Source organism: Solea senegalensis, unplaced genomic scaffold (genome assembly GCF_019176455.1).
Source record: "Solea senegalensis isolate Sse05_10M unplaced genomic scaffold, IFAPA_SoseM_1 scf7180000017488, whole genome shotgun sequence".
NCBI lineage: Eukaryota > Metazoa > Chordata > Actinopteri > Pleuronectiformes > Soleidae > Solea > Solea senegalensis.
In genome coordinates this window covers 1-11496 of record NW_025322429.1, presented here as the reverse complement: position 1 = coordinate 11496, position 11496 = coordinate 1, and the positions used below count along the sequence as shown (strand labels likewise).

At 48.7% G+C, this 11496-nt stretch overlaps 13 non-coding genes and 2 pseudogenes across 13 annotated transcripts; 5 read left to right on the top strand and 10 right to left on the bottom strand.

Annotated features, from left to right (window-relative positions):
• LOC122764559 lies at nt 1-109 on the top strand (annotated as a pseudogene; the record flags this gene model as incomplete).
• Nucleotides 110-239: 130 nt separating this feature from the next.
• On the bottom strand, nt 240-432 carry LOC122764551. Its single transcript, XR_006359755.1, has one exon. It is a non-coding gene; the product is annotated as a U2 spliceosomal RNA (small nuclear RNA).
• Nucleotides 433-614: 182 nt separating this feature from the next.
• On the bottom strand, nt 615-724 carry LOC122764556. The gene has a single exon (XR_006359760.1). It is a non-coding gene; the product is annotated as a U5 spliceosomal RNA (small nuclear RNA).
• A 647-nt stretch (nt 725-1371) lies between these two features.
• On the bottom strand, nt 1372-1535 carry LOC122764548. The gene has a single exon (XR_006359752.1). It is a non-coding gene; the product is annotated as a U1 spliceosomal RNA (small nuclear RNA).
• Nucleotides 1536-1938: 403 nt separating this feature from the next.
• LOC122764558 lies at nt 1939-2057 on the top strand. Its single transcript, XR_006359761.1, has one exon. It is a non-coding gene; the product is annotated as a 5S ribosomal RNA (ribosomal RNA).
• Nucleotides 2058-2158: 101 nt separating this feature from the next.
• LOC122764560 lies at nt 2159-2278 on the top strand (annotated as a pseudogene).
• Nucleotides 2279-2402: 124 nt separating this feature from the next.
• On the bottom strand, nt 2403-2595 carry LOC122764552. Its single transcript, XR_006359756.1, has one exon. It is a non-coding gene; the product is annotated as a U2 spliceosomal RNA (small nuclear RNA).
• Nucleotides 2596-2777: 182 nt separating this feature from the next.
• Nucleotides 2778-2889, bottom strand: LOC122764554. Its single transcript, XR_006359758.1, has one exon. It is a non-coding gene; the product is annotated as a U5 spliceosomal RNA (small nuclear RNA).
• A 642-nt stretch (nt 2890-3531) lies between these two features.
• On the bottom strand, nt 3532-3695 carry LOC122764549. The gene has a single exon (XR_006359753.1). It is a non-coding gene; the product is annotated as a U1 spliceosomal RNA (small nuclear RNA).
• Nucleotides 3696-4659: 964 nt separating this feature from the next.
• Nucleotides 4660-4823, bottom strand: LOC122764547. The gene has a single exon (XR_006359751.1). It is a non-coding gene; the product is annotated as a U1 spliceosomal RNA (small nuclear RNA).
• A 403-nt stretch (nt 4824-5226) lies between these two features.
• On the top strand, nt 5227-5345 carry LOC122764555. The gene has a single exon (XR_006359759.1). It is a non-coding gene; the product is annotated as a 5S ribosomal RNA (ribosomal RNA).
• Nucleotides 5346-5455: 110 nt separating this feature from the next.
• On the top strand, nt 5456-5574 carry LOC122764545. The gene has a single exon (XR_006359749.1). It is a non-coding gene; the product is annotated as a 5S ribosomal RNA (ribosomal RNA).
• A 118-nt stretch (nt 5575-5692) lies between these two features.
• On the bottom strand, nt 5693-5885 carry LOC122764550. The gene has a single exon (XR_006359754.1). It is a non-coding gene; the product is annotated as a U2 spliceosomal RNA (small nuclear RNA).
• Nucleotides 5886-6067: 182 nt separating this feature from the next.
• On the bottom strand, nt 6068-6180 carry LOC122764553. The gene has a single exon (XR_006359757.1). It is a non-coding gene; the product is annotated as a U5 spliceosomal RNA (small nuclear RNA).
• Nucleotides 6181-6826: 646 nt separating this feature from the next.
• On the bottom strand, nt 6827-6990 carry LOC122764546. Its single transcript, XR_006359750.1, has one exon. It is a non-coding gene; the product is annotated as a U1 spliceosomal RNA (small nuclear RNA).
• Nucleotides 6991-11496: the final 4506 nt, after the last annotated feature.

Sequence of the window (11496 nt, the reverse complement as noted above, 5' to 3'; positions counted from 1 at the left end):
ATACCACCCTGAGCACGCCCGATCTCGTCTGATCTCGGAAGCTAAGCAGGGTCGGGCGGGGTTAGTACTTGGATGGGAGACCGCCTGGGAATACCAGGTGCTGTAGGCTTTTACGCTGCTGCTGCTGCTGCTGCTGCTGCTTCCTTACAAGAAACATGGGCTCGCAATTAAATTGACGCACAGGCACGGGTTGATGTCTTTCTGGTTTCAGCTTCGCTTTGCTTTTCACAGAAAAAAGAGAATGGTGCACCGTTCCTGGTGGCACTGCAATACCAGGTCAATGCAAGGAGTGAAGAGAGCAAGCCCCAGTTTTCACCTCCCACTGCTCAAAAATGCATTTAATATTTAATCCCCATATAGAGGACATATCAGATATTAAACTGATAAGAACAGATACTACACTTGATCTTAGCCAAAAGGCCGAGAAGCGATGGCCCACAGGTGTCTGGGGCCAACCCAAGATCTTGGCACACAAGTCAGTTGTTGTGGTGCCATGTTTTTAAGGGCGCATAACAAAGGCTGCTGCTGCTGATCACCTCCGCCCCAAGGTTGACCTAAGTGCACCTCTGAGCCTTGACAGACAGCTGCTTGACATTTGACACACTCAAAGGGCGCAGCCTTACAGCAAAGCCCACCAAAAATAACTTAAACTCTTGAACGTCCCTCTCCACGGAAGTCTTTAGTAAAAGGCGAAAGACTTGTGCATTTTGAATAACCAGAGTCAACGTAGCCCCTGTCCTGGAGAGCAGCCGAGGAGTCTATCCGCCGGAGTCACCACAGTCTCGGTCGGCTGGCCGGCCGGCCACCTTGGGACGGCCTTCCTTCAACGTTTTTGCTTAGTCGGCCAATAAACCGCCCAGATTTGACTGCATGTTTGGAAGCGCTTTCCTACTGTCGGTTGTGCGCTGCAGTTTTCTATCAGTCGCTGAGGCTGTGGCACATTCCTCGCTCACTGGCACACCTCCAACATTTAGTGGTAGACGTGAGTGCATGAGCAAAGCAGCTCCGTGTCACACTGAGCAGTACAAACTGCCGGGCCATTTCCCACCTCATCCGGGCTTCTGAAATGGTGAGTTGCTCCTGGCATCACTTCAACATCAGGTCACTGCACGGAGTGAACAGAGCAAGCGCCAAAGTATTAACCCTTGGCATGATGGCCATGGATCCATCTCCAACAATCGAGTTCTTCTACAAAGAGTTGGGAAAGGGAGCGTGACATTTGCTTTGAGCTGAAAGACAACACCCACAACCATCACGTTCCCAGCAACTTGGAAAGACTGGGGATGTTGCTCCGCAAGGACGTGAGAAGTTTGGAGATGGGCACACAACGTTGAACTTCGGGCGGCTGACCTTTGCTTACAACGACATCATCGGGGGAAAGCGCGGACGCAGCACCCCACTAGCAAAAATTATGCAGTCAAGACTCCCACGTTTGGGGAATTTGCAGGGGTCAACACAGCCGGAGTGCAATGGCTGAGCCTCGCCCTGGGTGAACCGCCTTCTTGATCATGGTATCTCCCCTGCCAGGTAAGTATGAGGTGTACTCGCCAAACACCGGGTGGCTCTTGCCAGACACAGCTCTTTGGCTGATGGTGCTGGAAATGAATAATCCCAGAGGCCAATGCCTTGACTCAGTTGCTCGTTAATGCTGTGCTATGTTCAACTTCAACCTCCAGCACACATTGGAGAGGAAACACTCGACCTTTTTTACTGGCATACCTGGCTGTCGTTTCCTATAGATTCAGCAACAACTGGACATGACGGCACCAACAGCCGCTTGCCCATCTCGGTGTCGCTTCCCGATACTGGACTAGAGTGTAGCATGTGGTGGAGATAAAGGCTGAAATGCAGTGTGTCCGAAAGGCTGACTTTTGAGCCCCGCCACGCGCAGGGGGCCTTGCCCAGTCCATAAAAGCAGTCTGTGTCCCCAACCCCCCGGCTTACGGCCATACCACCCTGAGCACGCCCGATCTCGTCTGATCTCGGAAGCCAAGCAGGGTCGGGCCTGGTTAGTACTTGGATGGGAGACCGCCTGGGAATACCAGGTGCTGTAAGCTTTTACGCTGCAGCTTTTACGCCTTTCCGTACCAAAACATGCCTCCACGAGCAGGGGCCTTGCCTGAATCCGCCAAAGGCACTCTCTGTCGCCAAGCCCGCAAACTACGGCCGCCACCACCCTGAGCACGCCCGATCTCGTCTGATCTCGGAAGCTAAGCAGGGTCGGGCGGGGTTAGTACTTGGATGGGAGACCGCCTGGGAATACCAGGTGCTGTAAGCTTTTACGCTGCTGCTGCTGCTGCTGCTTCCTTACAAGAAACATGGGCTCGCAATTAAATTGACGCACAGGCGCGGGTTGATGTCTTTCTGGTTTCAGCTTCGCTTTGCTTTTCACAGAAAAAAGAGAATGGTGCACCGTTCCTGGTGGCACTGCAATACCAGGTCAATGCAAGGAGTGAAGAGAGCCAGCCCCAGTTTTCACCTCCCACTGCTCAAAAATGCATTTAATATTAAATCCCCATTTAGAGGACATATCAGATATTAAACTGATAAGAACAGATACTACACTTGATCTTAGCCAAAAGGCAGAGAAGCGATGGCCCACAGGTGTCTGGGGCCAACCCAAGATCTTGGCACACAAGTCAGTTGTTGTGGTGCCATGTTTTTAAGGGCGCATAACAAAGGCTGCTGCTGCTGATCACCTCCGCCCAAGGTTGACCTAAGTGCACCTCTGAGCCTTGACAGACAGCTGCTTGACATTTGACACACTCAAAGGGCGCAGCCTTACAGCAAAGCCCACCAAAATTAACTTAAACTCTTGAACGTCCCTCTCCACGGAAGTCTTTAGTAAAAGGCGAAAGCCTTGTGCATTTTGAAGAGAAACCAGAGTCAACGTAGCCCTATCCTGGAGAGCAGCGAGGAGTCTATCGCCCGGAGTCACAGTCGATTACCGGCCCGGCCCGGCCGTACCACCTTGGAGCGGCCTTCCTTCAACGTTTTGCTTAGATGCGGCCAATAAACGTAGTTGACTGCATGTTTGGAAGCGCTTTCCTACTGTCGGTTGTGCGCTGCAGTTTTCTATCAGTCGCTGAGGCTGTGGCACATTCCTTGCTCACTGGCACACCTCCAACATTTAGTGGTAGGCGTGAGTGCATGAGCAAAGCAGCTCCGTGTCACACTGAGCAGTACAAACTGCCGGGCCATTTCCCACCTCATCCGGGCTTCTGAAATGGTGAGTTGCTCCTGGCATCACTTCAACATCAGGTCACTGCACGGAGTGAACAGAGCAAGCGCCAAAGTATTAACCCTTAGCATGATGGCCATGGATCCATCTCCAACAATCGAGTTCTTCTACAAAGAGTTGGGAAAGGGCGCGTGACATTTGCTTTGAGCTAAAAGACAACACCCACAACCATCACGTTCCCAGCAACTTGGAAAGACTGGGGATGTTGCTCCGCAAGGACGTGAGAAGTTTGTAGATGGGCACACAACGTTGAACTTCGGGCGGCTGACCTTTGCTTACAACGACATCATCGGGGGAAAGCGCGGACGCAGCACCCCACTAGCAAAAAATATGCAGTCAAGACTCCCACGGTTGGGGAATTTGCAGGGGTCAACACAGCCGGAGTGCAATGGCTGAGCCTCGCCCTGGGTGAACCGCCTTCTTGATCATGGTATCTCCCCTGCCAGGTATGTATGAGGTGTACTCGCCAAACACCGGGTGGCTCTTGCCAGACACAGCTCTTTGGCTGATGGTGCTGGAAATGAATAATCCCAGAGGCCAATGCCTTGCCTCAGTTGCTCGTTAATGCTGTGCTATGTTCAACTTCAACCTCCAGCACACATTGGAGAGGAAACACTCGCCCTTTTTTACTGGCATACCTGGCTGTCGTTTCCTATAGATTCAGCAACAACTGGACATGACGGCACCAACAGCCGCTTGCCCATCTCGGTGTCGCTTCCCGATACTGGACTAGAGTGTAACATGTGGTGGAGATAAAGGCTGAAGTGCAGTGTGTCCGAAAGGCTGACTTTTGAGCCCCTCCACGCGCAGGGGGCCTTGCCCAGTCCATAAAAGCAGTCTGTGTCCCCAACCCCGGTACGGCCATACCACCCTGAGCCGCCCGATCTCGTCTGATCTGGAGGCCAAGCAGGGTGAGGGCCTGGGGCCAGAGTACTTGGATGGGAGACCTCCTGGAATACCAGGTGCTGTAAGCTTTTACACGCTGCTGCGTTCCTCACTGGCACACCTCCAACATTTAGTGGTAGGCGTGAGTGCATGAGCAAAAGCAGCTCCGTGTCACACTGAGCAGTACAAACTGCCCGGGCCATTTCCCACCTCATCCGGGCTTCTGAAATGGTGAGTTGCTCCTGGCATCACTTCAACATCAGGTCACTGCACGGAGTGAACAGAGCAAGCGCCAAAGTATTAACCCTTGGCATGATGGCCATGGATCCATCTCCAACAATCGAGTTCTTCTACAAAGAGTTGGGAAAGGGAGCGTGACATTTGCTTTGAGCTGAAAGACAACACCCACAACCATCACGTTCCCAGCAACTTGGAAAGACTGGGGATGTTGCTCCGCAAGGACGTGAGAAGTTTGGAGATGGGCACACAACGTTGAACTTCGGGCGGCTGACCTTTGCTTACAACGACATCATCGGGGGAAAGCGCGGACGCAGCACCCCACTAGCAAAAATTATGCAGTCAAGACTCCCACGTTTGGGGAATTTGCAGGGGTCAACACAGCCGGAGTGCAATGGCTGAGCCTCGCCCTGGGTGAACCGCCTTCTTGATCATGGTATCTCCCCTGCCAGGTAAGTATGAGGTGTACTCGCCAAACACCGGGTGGCTCTTGCCAGACACAGCTCTTTGGCTGATGGTGCTGGAAATGAATAATCCCAGAGGCCAATGCCTTGACTCAGTTGCTCGTTAATGCTGTGCTATGTTCAACTTCAACCTCCAGCACACATTGGAGAGGAAACACTCGACCTTTTTTACTGGCATACCTGGCTGTCGTTTCCTATAGATTCAGCAACAACTGGACATGACGGCACCAACAGCCGCTTGCCCATCTCGGTGTCGCTTCCCGATACTGGACTAGAGTGTAGCATGTGGTGGAGATAAAGGCTGAAGTGCAGTGTGTCCGAAAGGCTGACTTTTGAGCCCCGCCACGCGCAGGGGGCCTTGCCCAGTCCATAAAAGCAGTCTGTGTCCCCAACCCCCCGGCTTACGGCCATACCACCCTGAGCACGCCCGATCTCGTCTGATCTCGGAAGCCAAGCAGGGTCGGGCCTGGTTAGTACTTGGATGGGAGACCGCCTGGGAATACCAGGTGCTGTAAGCTTTTACACCGCTGCACGCTTTTACACTGCTGCTTCCTTACAAGAAACATGCCCCTCCACGAGCAGGGGCCTTGCCTAGTCCATAAAGGCACTCTCTGTCGCCAGCCCCTCGGCTTACGGCCATACCACCCTGAGCACGCCCGATCTCGTCTGATCTCGGAAGCTAAGCAGGGTCGGGCCGGGTTAGTACTTGGATGGGAGACCGCCTGGGAATACCAGGTGCTGTAAGCTTTTACGCTGCTGCTGCTGCTTCCTTACAAGAAACATGGGCTCGCAATTAAATTGACGCACAGGCACGGGTTGATGTCTTTCTGGTTTCAGCTTCGCTTTGCTTTTCACAGAAAAAAGAGAATGGTGCACCGTTCCTGGTGGCACTGCAATACCAGGTCAATGCAAGGAGTGAAGAGAGCAAGCCCCAGTTTTCACCTCCCACTGCTCAAAAATGCATTTAATATTTAATCCCCATATAGAGGACATATCAGATATTAAACTGATAAGAACAGATACTACACTTGATCTTAGCCAAAAGGCCGAGAAGCGATGGCCCACAGGTGTCTGGGGCCAACCCAAGATCTTGGCACACAAGTCAGTTGTTGTGGTGCCATGTTTTTAAGGGCGCATAACAAAGGCTGCTGCTGCTGATCACCTCCGCCCCAAGGTTGACCTAAGTGCACCTCTGAGCCTTGACAGACAGCTGCTTGACATTTGACACACTCAAAGGGCGCAGCCTTACAGCAAAGCCCACCAAAAATAACTTAAACTCTTGAACGTCCCTCTCCACGGAAGTCTTTAGTAAAAGGCGAAAGACTTGTGCATTTTGAAGAGAAACCAGAGTCAACGTAGCCCCTGTCCTGGAGAGCAGCCGAGGAGTCTATCCGCCGGAGTCACCACAGTCTCGGTCGGCCGGCCGGCCGGCCACCTTGGGACGGCCTTCCTTCAACGTTTTTGCTTAGTCGGCCAATAAACCGCCCAGATTTGACTGCATGTTTGGAAGCGCTTTCCTACTGTCGGTTGTGCGCTGCAGTTTTCTATCAGTCGCTGAGGCTGTGGCACATTCCTCGCTCACTGGCACACCTCCAACATTTAGTGGTAGACGTGAGTGCATGAGCAAAGCAGCTCCGTGTCACACTGAGCAGTACAAACTGCCGGGCCATTTCCCACCTCATCCGGGCTTCTGAAATGGTGAGTTGCTCCTGGCATCACTTCAACATCAGGTCACTGCACGGAGTGAACAGAGCAAGCGCCAAAGTATTAACCCTTGGCATGATGGCCATGGATCCATCTCCAACAATCGAGTTCTTCTACAAAGAGTTGGGAAAGGGAGCGTGACATTTGCTTTGAGCTAAAAGACAACACCCACAACCATCACGTTCCCAGCAACTTGGAAAGACTGGGGATGTTGCTCCGCAAGGACGTGAGAAGTTTGGAGATGGGCACACAACGTGAACTTCGGGCGGCTGACCTTTGCTTACAACGACATCATCGGGGGAAAGCGCGGACGCAGCACCCCACTAGCAAAAATTATGCAGTCAAGACTCCCACGTTTGGGGAATTTGCAGGGGTCAACACAGCCGGAGTGCAATGGCTGAGCCTCGCCCTGGGTGAACCGCCTTCTTGATCATGGTATCTCCCCTGCCAGGTAAGTATGAGGTGTACTCGCCAAACACCGGGTGGCTCTTGCCAGACACAGCTCTTTGGCTGATGGTGCTGGAAATGAATAATCCCAGAGGCCAATGCCTTGACTCAGTTGCTCGTTAATGCTGTGCTATGTTCAACTTCAACCTCCAGCACACATTGGAGAGGAAACACTCGACCTTTTTTACTGGCATACCTGGCTGTCGTTTCCTATAGATTCAGCAACAACTGGACATGACGGCACCAACAGCCGCTTGCCCATCTCGGTGTCGCTTCCCGATACTGGACTAGAGTGTAGCATGTGGTGGAGATAAAGGCTGAAGTGCAGTGTGTCCGAAAGGCTGACTTTTGAGCCCCGCCACGCGCAGGGGCCTTGCCCAGTCCATAAAAGCAGTCTGTGTCCCCAACCCCCCGGCTTACGGCCATACCACCCTGAGCACGCCCACTAGCGAACCAGGAAGTGTATGCTACAAACATTTCGAGCACACGGCTCCTTTCCTCAGCCTGTATTCTTCCCCTTTTTCTCCTCCTTTCTGCACTTCTTTTCCCTTTTCTCATCGTGTGCTACTTCAGTTTACTGGTTTTGTTCATTTTAAGGACTGGTTTCCCCCCCCCCCGACAGTGTTTTCCACACTGTGCGGGGGCGCCTTTTGTTGAACTTTTTTTTTCTCATCATGGATGGACCTCAGAACAACGACCTCACCAAGCAAAGAATCATGGCAAAGGAGATAAAGAACACGGAGAATGGAGACAGAGAAAAGAATGATGGAACCCAAAGGAAGTATGAGAAGGAGCTGACTTTACAAATAGAATTGACGGGAACAGAAAAAGTCCCAATAATGGAATTATTGAAATGTGTGCGTGGACTGTGTGGAGGTTTGATTGCCTGCCGCTGTATTGGAACGGACAAATATGAAATAACAATGACAAACACTGTTGGGAAAAGCAGATTGCTGGATGGATTCAAAATCGGCACAACCATAGTTATGGCAAAAGAGCTAAACAATGATGAACTGGTGGTCTCTTTTCTCACTCTGCCCGCGTACATCTCAGACCAGGAAATAATTGACAAGCTGCATGGCTGGGGAGTCTCTGCAATCTCTCCAATCAAGAGAAGAATGTGGCCTGGCACAAACATCGCAGATGGGACAAGGTATGTGAAAGTCAAATTTAATCAGACAGTACAATCCCTGCCTTACTCTGCTAGATTTAATACTGCCACTGGTCCCGAATACTTCAGAGTGTTACATGATCGGCAAGTGAAAGTGTGTCGAATGTGCCTACAGCCTGGACACATTCTTAGAGAGTGTCCTGAGTTTTGTTGCCATAAATGTGGAGTCCAGGGGCACTATGCAAGAGAGTGCCATAAAGCTGTGAAAAGGTGTGAGCTGTGCCACAACAACATGGAAAATTGCATTTGCAATGAAAGTGAACCGGAGAGCATAGCAGAGTCAGAGTTGGAGAGGGAGCAGACAGAGGGAAGCACTGAGGACAGTGCAGGAGAGGAGGAGGCAGAGATAGCGCCTGCGGAGGTACGCACAGAGTGTGGTGTAGAGAAAGGGCCCCCTGCCCAGCCGCCCCGAGCGGAAAAAATAACCACTAATGTGGAAACCTCTGGAGAAAGCCTTCCGGAAGCGCAGAATGACGAGGCTCAACCAGACAATGAAAAAAAAGTGGCTGGAGCTGAAAAGCTCCAAGCCAGAGGCACGAGAAGCACCCCAACCGCAGAATCTGCGCCACTCAGTCCTCCCCACTCTGAAAAAGAGCCAACAGTTTCTCCCTCACCAAGTGCTGACTCTGATTCGGAGATGGACCTCTCGGTAGTGTCCCTGGCAAGAAAACGAAAAATACAGACAAGTCCGGTAAAACAAATAAGAAAAAGCAAAATAGAAAAAAATGAGTGTGATGTTTAATGCCACAATAATACAGCTCACCCTTCTCATGGCCCTGCTTCTCTCACTGAATGCCCGTGGGCTCTGCAGCAGAGAAAAACTACACAAAGTCATCAATACTACCAAATGTGACATCTTGCTGCTACAAGAAACAAAATGGTCCTCATCTCCTGTGAGCATGATAGGAGGGTTATGGGAAGGGAATGTATATTTCGCAAATGCAGATCGAGCAATGTGTGGGGTGGCAACGCTGATTAAAAACAATGTCTTTGATAAGGTAATAGAAATATATAAATGCTCACGAGGTAGATTATTGATAGTTGATTCATGGAAAAAAAATGTTTATATTAGAATTATCAATATATATGCTCCTAACACTGAGGGTGAAAGAAAAGTGTTTTTCAAAGAGCTAAATAAGTGGGTAAACAACAACTCCATCATCACTGGAGACTTCAATGGTCCCCTCACCAAATTTGACATATCTAGCAACAATCTCTTTAAAGATGATGTGAGCAGGCGATCCTTATTCGAAATCATAAAAGAATACGACCTGGTTGACTTATGGCGAATTATGCATCCAAATAAAACTCAGTTCTCCAGACATCAGGTGGTACAAAATACTCTCAAACAATCCCGTATTGATTATGCCTTAGTGGCAAGCTCCATTGTACACAATGTGAACTCAATAGAATATGTCCTCAACACATGGAGTGATCACTCCCTCATAAAATTGTCATTATTTCCATCAGTAGCACAAACAAATGGTGGGGTATGGTGTTTTAACAATAGCTTACTAAAAGATCAACAGTTCATTGACAAAGTTAACCGTCTTCTTCACAATGTGGCAAATGAAATGGAGTGGGTCGAAGACATATTTAATTGGTGGGAAAGAGTGAAAGAACGAATCAAAAGAGTATGTATAAATTATAGTAAACATAAGAGCTGGCTGGAGAAAAAAAATGAAAAAGAGCTAAGAGTAAAATTAGAACACGAACTCCAAAAGATAGCCAATGAACCTAACGGAGATCTGACAAATTATATTTATTTGAGAGACAAGTTAGCGCTCTCCAAAAAGAAGGAATGCATGGGGGCAATAATTAGAAGCAGAGTGCAAAATTTTGTGGAGGGGGAAAAATGTTCAGCTTTTTTCCTCGGCTTAGAAAAGCAAAAACAAAATAAAGCATTCATAAAAGAACTGAAAGACAGCAAGGGCAACATAATTATACAAACTGATGAAATAATATCCAGAATACAAGATTTCTTCCAGCAGCTATATACAAATCAAAATATAAATCAAAATACAATTACAAGTGTGGTGAAGGTCATTCAGAACCAAATCTCAACGGAGGACAGAATATGGTGTGATCAGCTTATCAGCATGGCAGAGATTGAAGCAGCCATCAAGGGCTTACAAAAAAACAAGAGTCCAGGCGTAGATGGTTTAACAACTGAATTTTATCTATTTTTCAAAGAAAGTTTAACACCAATTTTATTTCGAATTTTTGAGGAAGTTGAGAAGAAAGGTGAAGCTCCTGAGACCCTTACACTTGGTTTAATTACTTTGGCATACAAAAACCGAGGAGACAGAACGATCATTAACAACTACAGACCCATAAGCCTTCTGAATACTGATTACAAAATTTTCGCAAAGGTTCTAGCAAACAGACTCAAAGAAATTATCCCAAACATAGTACATCAGTCACAGGCATATAGCATTCCCGGACGAGATATTTCAGATTCCATTTTATCCATAAAAGAAACCATCTATCAGATGTCACAAACTGGTGGCATCTATCTAGGAGTAGATTTTGAAAAGGCGTTCGATCGAGTTGAACACAACTTTTTATGGGCTGTTTTAAAACAATTCGGTTTTGGTCACAATTTCATTAAAAGAATTCAATCTCTTTACAACAATGCACACAGTCGCATAAAAGTGAATGGTCTCCAAACCCCAAAAATAGCAATCCAAAGATCAATTAGACAGGGATGTCCCCTCTCCTCTCTGCTCTACAGCCTGGTGGCCGAGCCCCTAGCTCTATTAATAAATCAGAACATTAACATTCAGGGCATACTGGCAGATAATGGCACTTCCTGCAAAATGATTGCCTATGCCGATGACACAAATATCATGGTCAAAGATGGAAAAAGTCTACAACTAGCTTTGAATCTTGTACATATCTACTGCTCAGCCTCCGGTGCCAAAATCAATGAAAACAAATCAACTATAATGTACTGTGGCAATGGGGCAAGGTCACCAGGCAGACAGGCGTTCATAGAGGAAAAGGCCAGTGTAAGGGTCTTAGGAGTGCATATTGGCCAGGATCAAAAGGCCGCCAGAGATAACACCTGGAAAGAGGTGCTAAATAAAATGAACAACACCTTGGGGTTGTGGAAAATGCGGAAGCTGACCCTGAAGGGTAAGGTGGTCATGCTCAACTCCCTGATACTCTCCAAAGTGAATCATGTGCTACAAGTCTATGATCTCCCAAAACAAACTCATGCAGAAATAAATCAAATGATATCCACTTTTCTGTGGGGAAGCCGCCGCAACATGATAAAACACAGAACAACAATTGATACATACACAAACGGTGGGCTTAGGCTAATAGACATAAACACAAAAAAA